The 13,014-nt window shown below is 50.3% G+C and overlaps 1 long non-coding RNA gene across 1 annotated transcript; it reads left to right on the top strand.

The window, feature by feature from the left end:
- The first annotated feature begins 8,479 nt into the window (after nucleotides 1-8,479).
- LOC139004812 (uncharacterized) lies at nucleotides 8,480-11,406 on the top strand. Its single transcript, XR_011470599.1, has 3 exons — nucleotides 8,480-8,533; nucleotides 8,961-9,051; nucleotides 11,212-11,406. It is a non-coding gene; the product is annotated as an uncharacterized lncRNA (long non-coding RNA).
- The last annotated feature ends 1,608 nt before the right edge of the window (nucleotides 11,407-13,014 follow it).

Genomic DNA, 13,014 nt, shown 5'->3' with positions numbered 1-13,014 from the left:
AAAAACATGGAAGGTGAGATTTTATTGTTACAAAGACTGCATCATCCATGGCATTTTTCTTAAATAAAACCTGGACCATCTATGCAGTGTTAGTAAAGCAATAGAATTGGTTTTGATGCGATGAAGGAACAAGAAGTTACTTTGTAAGAGTGAAGCATTGAGAGTGGCATGGTGAATGCGAAGAATGGGTGAGAGGGAGCTTCCACCACCAGGAGTGCCAGGAGCTGGGGCAGGGAGGTCGTGCCATGCTGGCTGGGAGCACGGGTGAGACCAGAATCCACGCTGTGACCTGGGACAACCTGGGCATTGCGACCTGACAGGTTGGGTCGCAGGTGCTCTGAGTGCAAAATGTCCCATCTTTCTCTCCAGACGTCCCACTGTTCTCAAAACATCAGGGTAGCCCGGCTGGTGTGGCTCAGTGTTTGAGGGTCGATCTATGAACTGAAAGGTCATGGTTCGATTCCCGGTCAAGACACATGCCTGGGTTGTGGGCTTGATCCCCAGTAAGGGCCGTGCAGGAGGCAGCCGATCCATGATTCTATCTCATCATTGATGTTTCTCTCTCTCACTTCCTCTCTGAAATCAATAAAAATGATATTTTTTTAAAAACACAAACAAAACATCTGGGTGACCCTGCTCATCTTCCGATTCCTTCCAATCACATATGATTTTATCTCTCTTCTATGTAAGACTCAGTTTTTTTAAGGGAACAGGGCCATGAACTCAGCTGTTGCCTGTTAGGAGAGACTGGGCTAGGAGAGCGCCGCATTCCTGTGGGCCTAGCAGGCCCCTAATTCTGGGTAGGGTGAGAAAACGTTGTCCTGTCACTGCCGGGAACTAAAGTCTGTCACAGCTTTTCAGAACAGGCTCCATCTCAGGAGAGAAAGGGCGAAGGACAAAACTGATCTGGAATAGAGACAGATAGGTAAATACAGACAAAACAAGTACTTATAGCGAAAACCAAACATGAGCAGAGTAAAAAGTATCATTTAGGGTCACCGTAAATTTGGGCTATTAGATGAGCGAGCATGAAGTAAAAACAAACCAGAAACAATCCTTATAATGACCTGGCATGTGCGTGGAGTCCTTAGAAATCAGTAGGAAAAGACAAATAGGAAAATAGAAAAATGGGTAAAGTGCATGGATAGGTAAGAGATAAAAGTAACTAATGAACATTTTAAAAATGCTCAACCTCAGTAATAATGTTTAAAAGAGATATTAAAGCAAACAGAAAGTATGCTATTCACTTATATGATTTTCAAAGATTAAAACAATTGACAATAACCAGAATTGATGGAGTATCAACAGTCAAAAGATGCTCTTGTGCATTGTCACTGAGACGATAAAGTGGCCAAGCAGTTTCTGGAGTGGGCAATTGGGCAAATGCCCGTTGCAACTTGAAATATGCATATATGCGCCCACTCCATTCCTAGGAATTTATGCATAAGTAATTGCTACATAAATTTCTAAAGATATATGTATAGTCATGAAAATATATGAGACAAGTATATCTGAATGGATAGATATTCAAGAATTCCCAAGATAATATTTAAGTGGGGAAAATGCAATAGAACTGGCTATAAAGTATGATTCTATATTTAAAATAAATATTTACATAATTTTATTTGTAAAGTAACAGAACTGAAATACTTTGAATTGTAAATTGTGGCTATAACTAGAGAGGGGGGTTAAATCTATCTTTTACATTTCTTCATTATTTGGAATTTTTCAATATGGAAATATTATCAGAAAAATAATAGATTTAAATGAAAGTAAATTCTACAGATGATTAGGTACATTTTTCCACTCATCTTTAACCACTGTGGACTCTCTCCCTTTAACATGGGTTCTCTAGGGAGGTTAGAATGGACCCCCTGCCATTCTGGATCTTTCTTGTAAGGAGCCCTGGCCTCAGAATCTCCTCTGAGGAGCTTCCTCGCCTGCAAGGGACCGTCCTTTTCTCCCTTTGCCACAGCCTGGCTCTCGGCTCCCACTCACCTTCAGACGCCTCTGGTGCACCTGTCACCATCCCTGTGCTGGGGCCTCTCAGGAGCCTTGGGGCAAGGCAGGCGCCCGGGGCATAGGGAGCGAGAGCACCGTGCTGTTGGGAAGAGCAGGGCCTCAGGCAGGGAGACGCTGATCTTCATGTTCATCCCTGGCAGCTGCAAGTTCCTGGGACAGAGAACCCGGGTGCTGACCTTGCCCTCCGACCCTTCCCCAGGTCTCGGGAACCGTGGTGAGTGACAATGAGACTCCTGCACATCCTCCTCACTGCTCTCCTTACCATCCTCCAGGTACTGCCCGGTAAATACCAACTTTACTGCCCTTTCTACCCCCTCAGTCAGAGCTGGGAGCACAGGGCACCTCCACCCCCGCTCACCGCAGGGAAGTTGGAAGAGCTCTGAGAGCTGGTGGTGTGTCTTTATGCCACTGCAAGTCCTGTGGGTAGTGGTCGACTTGCCTCCCCTTCCCACAAATGACCTGGATGGTTGAGAACCAATTCAGTTGAATCCCTTGGTTAGTGTAACATGGAGTGGAGACAAAGATTAGATGGACTCTGAACAGAGACCTCGTGCCGCTTAGATCACAGGAGTGACCGAGAGTGTAGCTGGGCAAGGCTTCTCCTGGGAGGGATTTGTGTGGTGGGACAGGTGAGATAACTGGTGAACCGGTAGGCAGTCATTACAGACTCAGCACACCTCCCCGCCCAGTTCATGCCCAGAGGTTCCCGTGGCAGGAAGGACAATATGGCCAGAGGTGGTATCAGTATCAGTGGCATCTTGTGGAAGGATGCGAGGTGATGAGAAGAGCGGGTACGGTTGGTGGCTCGCTGGGAGGGATGGGCCCGTCTGATGGGGAGGCAGGTCTCAGCTCTCCCCAGATGCCAGCCTCACACAGACTTCACTTCCTTCTTGCAGACAGCACCTGGGCTCTCAATTTTGAAAGACCCTGCTACCTTCGGGGAGGGATCTGCCTGAAGCGGGGCACCCCAAACTGTAAGCCCTTCCCGGGGCCCTGCCGAGCTTTCACCATCTGCTGCCGCATAAAGAGGAACCAATGAGAGTGCTGGGTGAGAGAGCCCGGCCCTAAGACCTGGCCCGTGGCTCCTCAGGTCAAAATAAAAGCTCTCAACACTCACGTCTGTACATGGATCATTTTGTCTTGAGGGTTGATTAGAACACCGTCTTCCCAGAACGGGTGGCCGGGAGGGAATCAATGATAAGAATTAAGTGTAAGTTCCGCTTTCAGTTTTGCAGGGCATTTTCATAAGAACCGCTCTGGGTTACCAGCCCCAGGCCACAGATGTAGAAACTGAAACCCAGCCAGGTGCAACAGCTCACCCACATGAAGAGTCAGCACAAGAAGGAGCATAATTTAAGGCTGTGGTCAGTTCCAGAACTCTCTGCCTGCATGGAAGGGAAGTTGTGGTTTCCTTTGAAACCTCAGGGAGTGTGCACAGGAGAGAATTCACTGTAGTGGGCGAGTGATGTGAGGACAGGGCTTGGTCCTGGGTCCGCCGCTGCCATGGGGAAGGAGCTGTGGGGGTAGCACAGGGCTTGGGGTGGTGTTGGGAACACGCAGGAAGAAAGCACAGTACAGAGACTACCCAGAAAGGAATCTCAATGGCAGGTCAGAAGGCGCACACTCCGAGGTAGAGCCTGGGATGAAGTGACTGTTTCCTGTCTTCCTGCCCACTGTTACTGTCCAGGCCATGAACCCTCTGTGGCATCGTAAGTGATCTCTCCACTACGCCACATCCTGACTCTGGTGAGGAGCCAGTCTGTGGATCAGCATCACCGCCTGCAATTTACAGCACAAGTTGGAGGAGGCTAGGGAGGAGGCAGCAGGTGCCCAAGGTGCCCAGGAAGTTGGGAGACAGAAAAAAGATAAGTTATACTTGCCTTCTTCCAAAATATAAACAGTCCGTGGAAAAGAATGGAGCTTGGCTGGCACTGTGACAAGTAACAGTCCGGGCCAACTGTATGGCTGGGTCCCATCAATGAGTAACCAGTAGGACTCAGCTCAGTGTGCGGACCCACAATGGGCTCTCACGGCTGCCAGTCAGTGTCGGTGAAGATGCTGGACACAGACAGAGTGTGATTCCCCACATTCCTGATCGGCACTATCCTCTTCACAGTCTGTGTCCAAGGATCATCGCAGGGTTTGCTATGCCCAGTGTCTGTGGGGAGAGTCAACGGTGAGTCCTGTCCTTGAGTGGAACAGTCTACCATCGCCAGGAGAACTTAGGAACCTATGAGTGATTTAAAAATAATTCATTTCCTACTTTGTGTTTCTTCACTATGAAGTTGAAACCTTCTTTGCTTTGTCACATAATTCTCCCAGCATTCACAGAGTCACTGACATCTCTCCGTTTCAAAGTCTCTGGTCAGCCCCATGTAGCCCATGCCTCTATTCCTCTCTCTTCCTTCTGTTTCTTCTTTCTTTTTTAAAAAAATATGTTTTTATTCATTTTTAGAGAGAGAGAAAGAGAGAGAGAGAGAGAGAGAGAGAGAGAAATCAATGATGAGAGAGAACCATGGATCAACTGCCTCCTGCATGCCCCACACAGGGGATCGAGCCCACAACCCAGGCCTGTGTCCTGACTGGGAACCAAACCATGACCTCCTGGTTCAGAGGATGATGCTCAGTCACTGAGCCACACCGGCCGGGCCTCCCATTTCTTCCTGATTCAAGCACAGAGGCCTGGCCTGGGAAAGCAGAGAAGAACTCGAGGGGCGAAATGGAGGGCAGGGACCCTGGTGGGAATGCTGGGAATCATGGTCACGGGTGAGAAAGAGCAGAGATGGGAGCTCCAGGAGTAAACACTGTTGGTGCTTGTGGTCCCAGCTCCGACAACCTGTCACGGCCCATCAGTAGAGTGACGTGTGACCGGGTTTGGCTGCCCCTGTTGCTTGACTCCAGGGAAATTCACCGATTGTGTCAACTTTCATGCATTCCTTTTTCTCAACAATTTATTTATTTATTTTTAATCTAAAAATTTTTTAAATATATTTTTATTGATTTCAGAGAGGAAAGGAGAGGGAGAGAGACAGAATTATTGATTGGCTGCCTCCTACATGCCCCCCACTGGGGACCGAGCCCGCAGCTGGGGCCTGTGCCTTGACTGGAATAGAACTGTGACCTCCTGGTTCATAGGTCAGCACTCAGGCACTGAGCCACACCAGGCAACAATTTATTTATTGAGCAGTGAACCAAACAGAAAAAACATATTTTTGCCTTCATGGTGCATATATCCTAATGGAGGAAAAGACAATGGAAATAAGTAACATTTAATGCACTATATATTGATAAGTGCAAAATGCAAACTACAGATGATGTATGCTAGAACTGTAGAGTTGAAACTTATCTTGTTAACCAGTTGTCACCCCAGTAAATTTAATAAAAATTCAAAAATGGGAAGCAAAGGTACTGGGCAGAGGCTCTGCAGCACCGAGCGGTGTGGGCAGGGGGTCCGGCGGAGGCCTCACTGGCCACATGTGAGTGACAAAGTCCTTTCAGACTCTGGCCATCCGTGTGGGTTAGTGTTCTGGGCCTCAGGCTGTGCTCACTCTTGAGCGTCCTGGGAACTGTTAGAACAAATAGCTGACTGAGGGTGTGGACTCCAGGTCTTGCCCAGTTCCTCTTGGCCCAATTTGGACAACACTCCTGCCGCCCCCATCTTTTATTTATTTATTTTTTTTTGTTAATCTCCAGAGGATATTTTTTCCATTGCTTTTCAGAGAGTGGAAGGGAGGCAGGGAGGGAGGGGGGAGAGAGACATGGACTGCTTGCCTCCCAAACGTGCCTGAGAGATGGGGGGCAAGGGGGAATGGGAAGCAAACTCCAACTCAAGCATGTGCCCTTGACTGGGAATCGAACCTTCGACCCCTTGGTGGGCAGGCTGATGCTCAAACCACTGAGTCACACCGGCCAGGGCTGTTCCCACCTTTTAGCTCTACTTACTTATTAACTGGAAACGTGTATAGTATTTCTACGGCATGATTTCCTACTGTAATAGTTGTATACGTTTTTAGTCTCAGAGGACATTGCTTAAAAGAATTCACTAAAGCCCTGCTCCCTGAGTTCCAGTTTCTAGAACCTGCTGGAACCCATCGACACCCGAGCCACTCAGAAGGATCCACGATGAACCCTTGCAGCAGCAGAGATGACAGGGGCCACCTCAGCTGCCACACTGCTCTGGGGCAGGCGTCCAGTGAAAGTACTAGCCTGCCTTGCCCTGGGACAGTCCCTACAGTCCCTCCTGTGGCTCTTGAGTTCCAGTAAGAGACACTTCAGGGCAACCAAGCCACCCATGAGTCTGGTTTAGGTCATGCACCACCTTCAGTTATGCTAAAGCAATCCCTCAGGAGAACCAGAAGCAAGGGTACAAGCACAGACATCCCTTGCCTCACGAGGACCGACATCACTAGAACACAGGGGGCAGGGCAGGCAGGACCCAGGGGACAGTTATGGAATGTGCCCCTCCCCCCCAAAAACGTTCCAGTTCTGCCCCAGGGATGCCCATGGGAACGTGGACCCGGAAGAAACAGGACTGAGAGCAGGGCTTTCAGACCTGCCAGTGTTAATGAGCTCTACAAGCACCTGTTAAGGAACCCAATACTTTCCTGTTGTTAATCCTCACCCGAGGATATTTTTCATTGATTTTTAGAGAGAGTGGAAGGGAGAGGGAGAGACACAGAGAGGGAAACATGGATGCGAGAGAGACACATTGACTGGTTGCCTCCCGCACGCTCCCTGACCAGTGCTGGGGATGGAGCCTACAGTGGAGGTATGTGCCATTGATGGGAATCAACCCCAGGACCCTTCAGTCCATGGGCCTTCTATCTACTGAGCCAATCCGGCTAGGGCAGGAACCTGGTATTTTTTTCTCTTCCTGGGCCAATGCCACATGTTTCAAGCCTCAGCATCATTGTACATTATTATACCTGATAGTGGAAGTCAAGATTTGTTTGTCTTTAGAAAAATAATCTTGTTTATTCTTGCACCTTTCCCCCATTACAGTGAATTTTTTTTAAATTAAATCTTTATTGTTCAGATTACATTTGTTCCTCTTTTTTCCCCCCCATAACTCCCCTCCTCCCAGTTCCCGCCCACCCTCCGCCCTCACTCCCCACCCACTGTCCTCATCCATAGGTGCACGATCCTTGTCCAGTCTCTTCCCGCATCTCCCATTCCCCTTTCCCCCCCAAGAATAGTCTGTCCATTCCCTTTCTATGTCCCTGATTCATTATAATCACCAGTTCATTCTGTACATCAGATTATTTATTCTACAGTGAATTTTTAAATATGCTCGTTAATATCACAAAAACCTTTATTTTGAACCTCAAATTTCCAAATTCTCGCCGAAACCGGTTTGGCTCAGTGGATAGAGCGTCAGCCTGCGGACTGAAAGATCCCAGGTTCGATTCCGGTCAAGGGCATGTACCTGGGTTGCAGGCACGTCCCCAGTAGGGGATGTGCAGGAGGCAGCTGATCGATGTTTCTCTCTCATCGATGTTTCTGGCTCTCTATCTCTCTCCCTTCCTCTCTGTGGAAAATCAATAAAATATATTTAAAAAAAAAAATTTCCAAATTCTCATGATTCAATGGAACATTATCAGCCAATTTATACTTCTTAGATGTGAACTGATAGCCACCGTGATCTGAAGCTAATCCCCGTGTGAAGGGACTAGGAGTTCCTTCCGCAGGAGACCAGACTAGAACTCGGGTCTGGGGCCTGGTTCCTGATTCTAACATGGGCTTTGCCACGTGCAAACTTCACCACCATGAGGGTCTCATCTTCCCTTCCTCGTGTGTGCACTGGGGATGGCATGGGCGCCTGCGTGAAGCAGACGGTAGGCCTCTGGCTGCAGGAAGGCAGATGCCCTCCGTGTGCTCTTCTCAGTCGGTCTCTTATTACAGAAACACACGTCAGAAGTCAACCATGACCTGGAAACAGGAGGGAACGGCACAGAGTGCCTACACTGGCCACTTCTGCAGATGCTTGCTGTGGACGAGTTCGAGGTTCCTTCAGAAAGAGGGGCATCACCTCTCATGAGGAGCCCAGGATTTTCTGGTTAAAAACAAGTGAAATCTCAACCCCAGCTCCCCGGGTCTCGAAGGTAGGGTCGGCGGGCCACACCTGGGACAGAGAACAGACACAGCAGGTGAAGTCAGATGAGGGGCCTGCAGACCAGGGCCTGGTGTGGGAGGAGGCCTGACTTTCACTCTGGCTCTGGGTCAGGAGGAAAGCCCCTCCGCCTGCACCTCCCCAGAGCTAAGCCAGGCGTCCGCGCAAGGACCATGGCCACGAGGTTGATGGGTCATGAGATCTCACCGTGGCCTGGACAACGACCTGAGTCAGCAGAGTCACCCTGGGGCAGAAGCCCGATGTCACTGGTCAGACCGGGCAGGACCAGGCCCCAGTCAGAGCATGTGACCCAGTGACACGGCCTCTCTGCGCATACAAGAGGGCATACAAGAGGCTGCGGCTATCTGAGGAGGGAGCGGAGCCGGGAGGAGAGTCTGAGAGGTGAGTGATGGCTTCATTCTGCCGAGTGCCAGCGCCCTTAGTGGGAAGATGGGAGGTGGCATTGGCACTTGTGTGTGCCCAAGTTCACGCAGCAGATTGTCCAAGTTCCAAGAGAGTAAATGGGGAGAAAGCCATATACTCTCCAGCGCATTCATAGAGTAACACCTACCTGCTGCAGCCATTCTTTTACCTCCATGACCACTGCTGCGCTTGCCAGGGTCCTTGGCGGGAACAAAGGGCATCGCCCAGCTCACCATTGTGCCCGTTCATTTCACGGGCTTCACTGCTCACTGTACATTCAGTGAGTGCTCTGGCCAAAACTGGGCACTCTTTCCAGCAGTGAGTCGCCCTGGTCAGATCTGTACGGGGAAGCTTTAAGCTACTTTTTATCCAGTAACATGGTCATGCACCCGTTTTCTTCTCCCAGGAGTTCCGAAATCGGTCCCCACAGAACCGGCCCATGAAGCTGGTTTATGTCCTCATCTTCGCTGTCTTCTTCCTGTCTCAGGTGACACCAGGTAAGCCCTCGCTGGCACTGTCTTCTCATATCTGAACCCCATGTCCTTCCTCCCACCACTCCACTCACAGAAGGACCCCCGGGCCCCAGAGCCAGTGTAGGGATGTTCACCGGGAACAGCGAGGAAAAGGCAGCCTCTCAAGGGAGTGGCAGGGTTAGCACCTTCACGTCTGCACCTGGGCACCTGTCAGTGAGGTCCGCACCTGGGCACCTGCTTTCCCAGACCATCTGATGACACCCTCACACACATGCTCTCCTCTCTTCAAGCTTCCGCCTCAGCTATGGGTATTGTGTTGGATGGCTGGCTGCAGGAGCAGAAAGAGAAGCTGAGAGGTTTTGCAAAAGCAGCCAGTTCACATACTTAGAACTGTGGCACCTGGGAGAAACAGGGGTATGTGCTGCTCTGTATCTTGCTCCAGGGCTGGAGGGATGAGCAGAGAGGAAGGCTGGGGTCTGCCCCTTGCCAGTCCGTCCCCTGCAACACAGAAGTGCCCAGTGTCACAGTCGGCCCAGGGGTGGAGTGTGAGCACACCTGGATCCGGAGAGAAAGGTGGCTTGTGAGGGCTCAGCCCAGGGGTCAGGCAGGGCACTGAGGGCCGCTGTGCACTGTGCTCACCCCCTAGTCCTTGTCCCCCCAACTCTGTTCCTCCCTTGTGTTCCGCACTAATAGAAACCTATTCATCTAATCACATGTTTCACTCCTCGTCTCAGGGCTCACGGCTCCATGTGCTAATTCACACTTCGACCAACAGGAGTTGACAGGAGCTGGAAGGAGGGGCCTGTCCTCAGCCACGGTCCTCTGGGTTAACAACCTGTTCACTGTGACCCGCTGGGAGTTGTGATGGGTTTTGCTGTGACACTCAGAATAGTGGCCCCATCAATGTCCTCAGCTTGAGCTGCTTTTCAATCAAAGAGAGGGAAGGTCAATTGTGGGGGGCAGGGAGGGGCCCTTTAGGGAAGCACAGGGAGGGAGCTGGCAGGACACCTCCCGTGACAAGCCCCTGGGTGCTGCCCCGGGGCACAGGGATGGGGGTGCTTCCCAAAGATGGTCGAGGTGTCTGAGGCCTCGGACATAGTCCTCTGAGGAAGCACAGGGTAGGTGTGGGTGGTCCTTTCCTGGCAGCCTCTGGCCGGAAGATGGGCTACAAAGACCGCTGACAAGCACATCCTGAAGTTCTGCTAAAGCCTGGCCCTCACACTCCCTGGCAGCGTGTGGGTGGGTCAGGGCAGGTGCCATCAAGGACAAAGGGCTGAGGTCTGTGAGTGGGTGAAGTCAGGGAGCAAGAGCCTTTGGCCCTATGGCCAGTCTGAGGCCAACAAGAGCCACCCCGGGACCTTTGCCTCCTGGGACCCAAGGGCGGTGACTTCTGCTGATGCCTGTAACGGACAGGCTGGACAGGGACTGCTGAGACCCTTGCTCCGTGGGGCCGAATGCAGCCTCTCACCTTCTAGGAGGCAGGAAAAGGAGTCTTTTCCAGGAGGCTTGGAGTCAAGTGCTGTCGGTGTTTTTCTCTCTTCTAGAAAACTCTCACCTTGGCTCCTGCCCCCAATTCCTCTGGGTCTTTTTCTTTAGAGACGTGAATTTTAGGTCTTTAATTTCATTTTTTAAGGCATATCTGTTACATCCTGAAGGCAGGTGGGGGGGTTGTTCCATGCCTGGGAACATGGGTGAACTTCAGAGGGTGGCTGACATGCCTCACATGCTCTGAGGTGTGTCGTGCATGTTTACATGTTGGAATGAACATGCCTGTAGCTCCTCCTTTCCCAGAGGAGGGGCTGTAGTGTCCTCTTATTCTCAGTGGGATTCTCCCCAGGCGGTTGAGGACATCGATGTTCGTGTTTGCTTCTAAAGGACATGGCTGACCACTCCACAGTGACAACCTCCAGAGCACATCAGGGTCAGGGACTATCACCCCAAAAAGAGTGAGCACAGTGCCTCCTTCCAGATCCCATGGCAGCACAGACATTTCTGTCATGGCCACCGTGAAGGCTGGCCTCGTCCTCCTGCCCAATGAACATGCGGAAAGGGCAGATAGGAAGAGGGGGTGCCTCAGACAGAATGGGTTTGTGAGCAGTCAAGTTTGGGGGTTCCTGGTTGGATGGAATGTTTCCTTCTAATGCACGAGAGCTCTGCCTCCCCACATTTTGGTTCTTTCTTCAGGATGTGGGTACAGAGACATGCACGGGTTCTGCGACTCCATGATAAGCGTGTGCCTGAGGAGGAAGAAAAATTGCATTTTCCGCATGCCAGGGCTCTGTCCTGGGAGGAGCTTCTGCTGCATCCGAGTGAAGTGAGCTGAAGGGCCTGCCTGCGATGTGTGAGCCCTGCATTAAATAAATGGAGACTTCACCGTAACCTTCTGCTCTGAGTAATTCGAAAGGCTGAGACCTCCTGATAGCGTTTTCTTCACTCCTTGGTTCATTTACTTTGTTGCTACCCAGTGACCGCCTGCTCCCATAGATCGCTGGGGACGTGGGTTTGAGGTCTCCTCTGTTGAGACACACAGCACGGAAGTCTTATCCAAGTTGGGTGGGTCAGGAATGCTCCCACAAGGCGACTAGGAGCTGGATCTTAAAACATGGGTGAGAACTAGGCAGGGAAGGTTGAAGGAGACGTGACATAAGTTCCAAGATGAAGAGAACAAAATGCGCAAGGGCACAGTACTGAAGATGTGACTGGCCCCAGTTAGGGGTGGGTCTCGAACCAGAAAATGGTAAGAGATGAAGCTAGAGAAAGTGTGGCCAGTGGATGGAGGACTCTAAAGAAAATTTTTACCTTTTAAGCTGCAGGGAAACATGAGCGGATTTTAAATGAGGGTGTGGAGAGGAGATGGAGAAATGAGCAATCCATAGGCCACATAGGATATTATGCAACAATTGAAGTGGAAATGTTGGAGGTGAAGGGTAGGAAGTAAGGCATTGCCAACGACAGGCAGGGGAGGTCAGTTATGGACAAGACATTTGAGAGTAAAAGCGTGAGGAGTTGGTCCTTGGAAGTGGAGAGGGAGGAAGAAGAGGTTGCTGTTATCTTTGACTCATTGGATGTTGGGGGTTTTCAGGAGTGGGTCCCTGTCTAGAGTCTGCAGGAGATTGAGAATGGAGATTATGGTTTAGGAGACATCAGGAGGGATGGGGCAGTGGTCAGGGCCCAGAGGCCAAGCTTCCAGCAGAGACTGAGGGGAATCAGAGATGAGAGAGACTAGAGGGTGGAGATGCCAAGGAAGCCTGGGGGTTGGGATGCAACCTATGGGCACTTCCTCTGCAGCCATCTGGTAAACTGCCCTCCTAGTTCCATGCCGGCAACACCCTCATCCGCTCAAAATTGCCGAAGGTCTCTGGGTTCAAGCCATTCTGATTACCATTCCAACCCCAAAGTCTATTATAAGGATCATGTCTAAGTTAATAATTAGATTAGACTTTTTATTTTAACTCTTCAGTTAATTAGACTTAGAGTGCACATTATCTAGGCCAGTGGTCGGCAAACTCATTAAGTCAACAGAGCCAAATATCAACAGTACGACGATTGAAATTTCTTTTGAGAGCCAAACTTTTTAAACTTAAACTATATAGGTAGGTACATTGTTATTAACTTAATTAGGGTACTCCTAAGGCTTAGGAAGAGCCACACTCAAAGGGCCAAAGAACCGCATGTGACTCGCAAGCCACAGTTTGCCGACCACGGACTAGGCCATCACATATTGCCCTTTGGCCTCTGATAGTCTAACCTCCTCAATGGCACCAGTGGTGGGATTTCCCCATGTCCCACGATTCTAGAGGACAAGCACCATAGGCTTTTTCTCATGAACGAGTTGCTGATGCCTTTGTTTGTGAAGGGAACATCCTTGGGACCCTCTCAGGGCCAGCCAGAGTGTGCTCTGTGGTCACACGTAACAGATCAATTCCCATGTTCCTCCCTCGGTCCTGGGTTCCTTTCTCTAAGGTGTATTTCAGATGTCCTGACACC

This window comes from Myotis yumanensis, unplaced genomic scaffold, assembly GCF_028538775.1.
Source record: "Myotis yumanensis isolate MYYU_CA2020_CCGP unplaced genomic scaffold, mMyoYum1.0.hap1 SCAF_3, whole genome shotgun sequence".
Classification (NCBI taxonomy): Eukaryota; Metazoa; Chordata; class Mammalia; order Chiroptera; family Vespertilionidae; genus Myotis; species Myotis yumanensis.
This window is presented reverse-complemented; position numbering and strand designations above follow the sequence as displayed.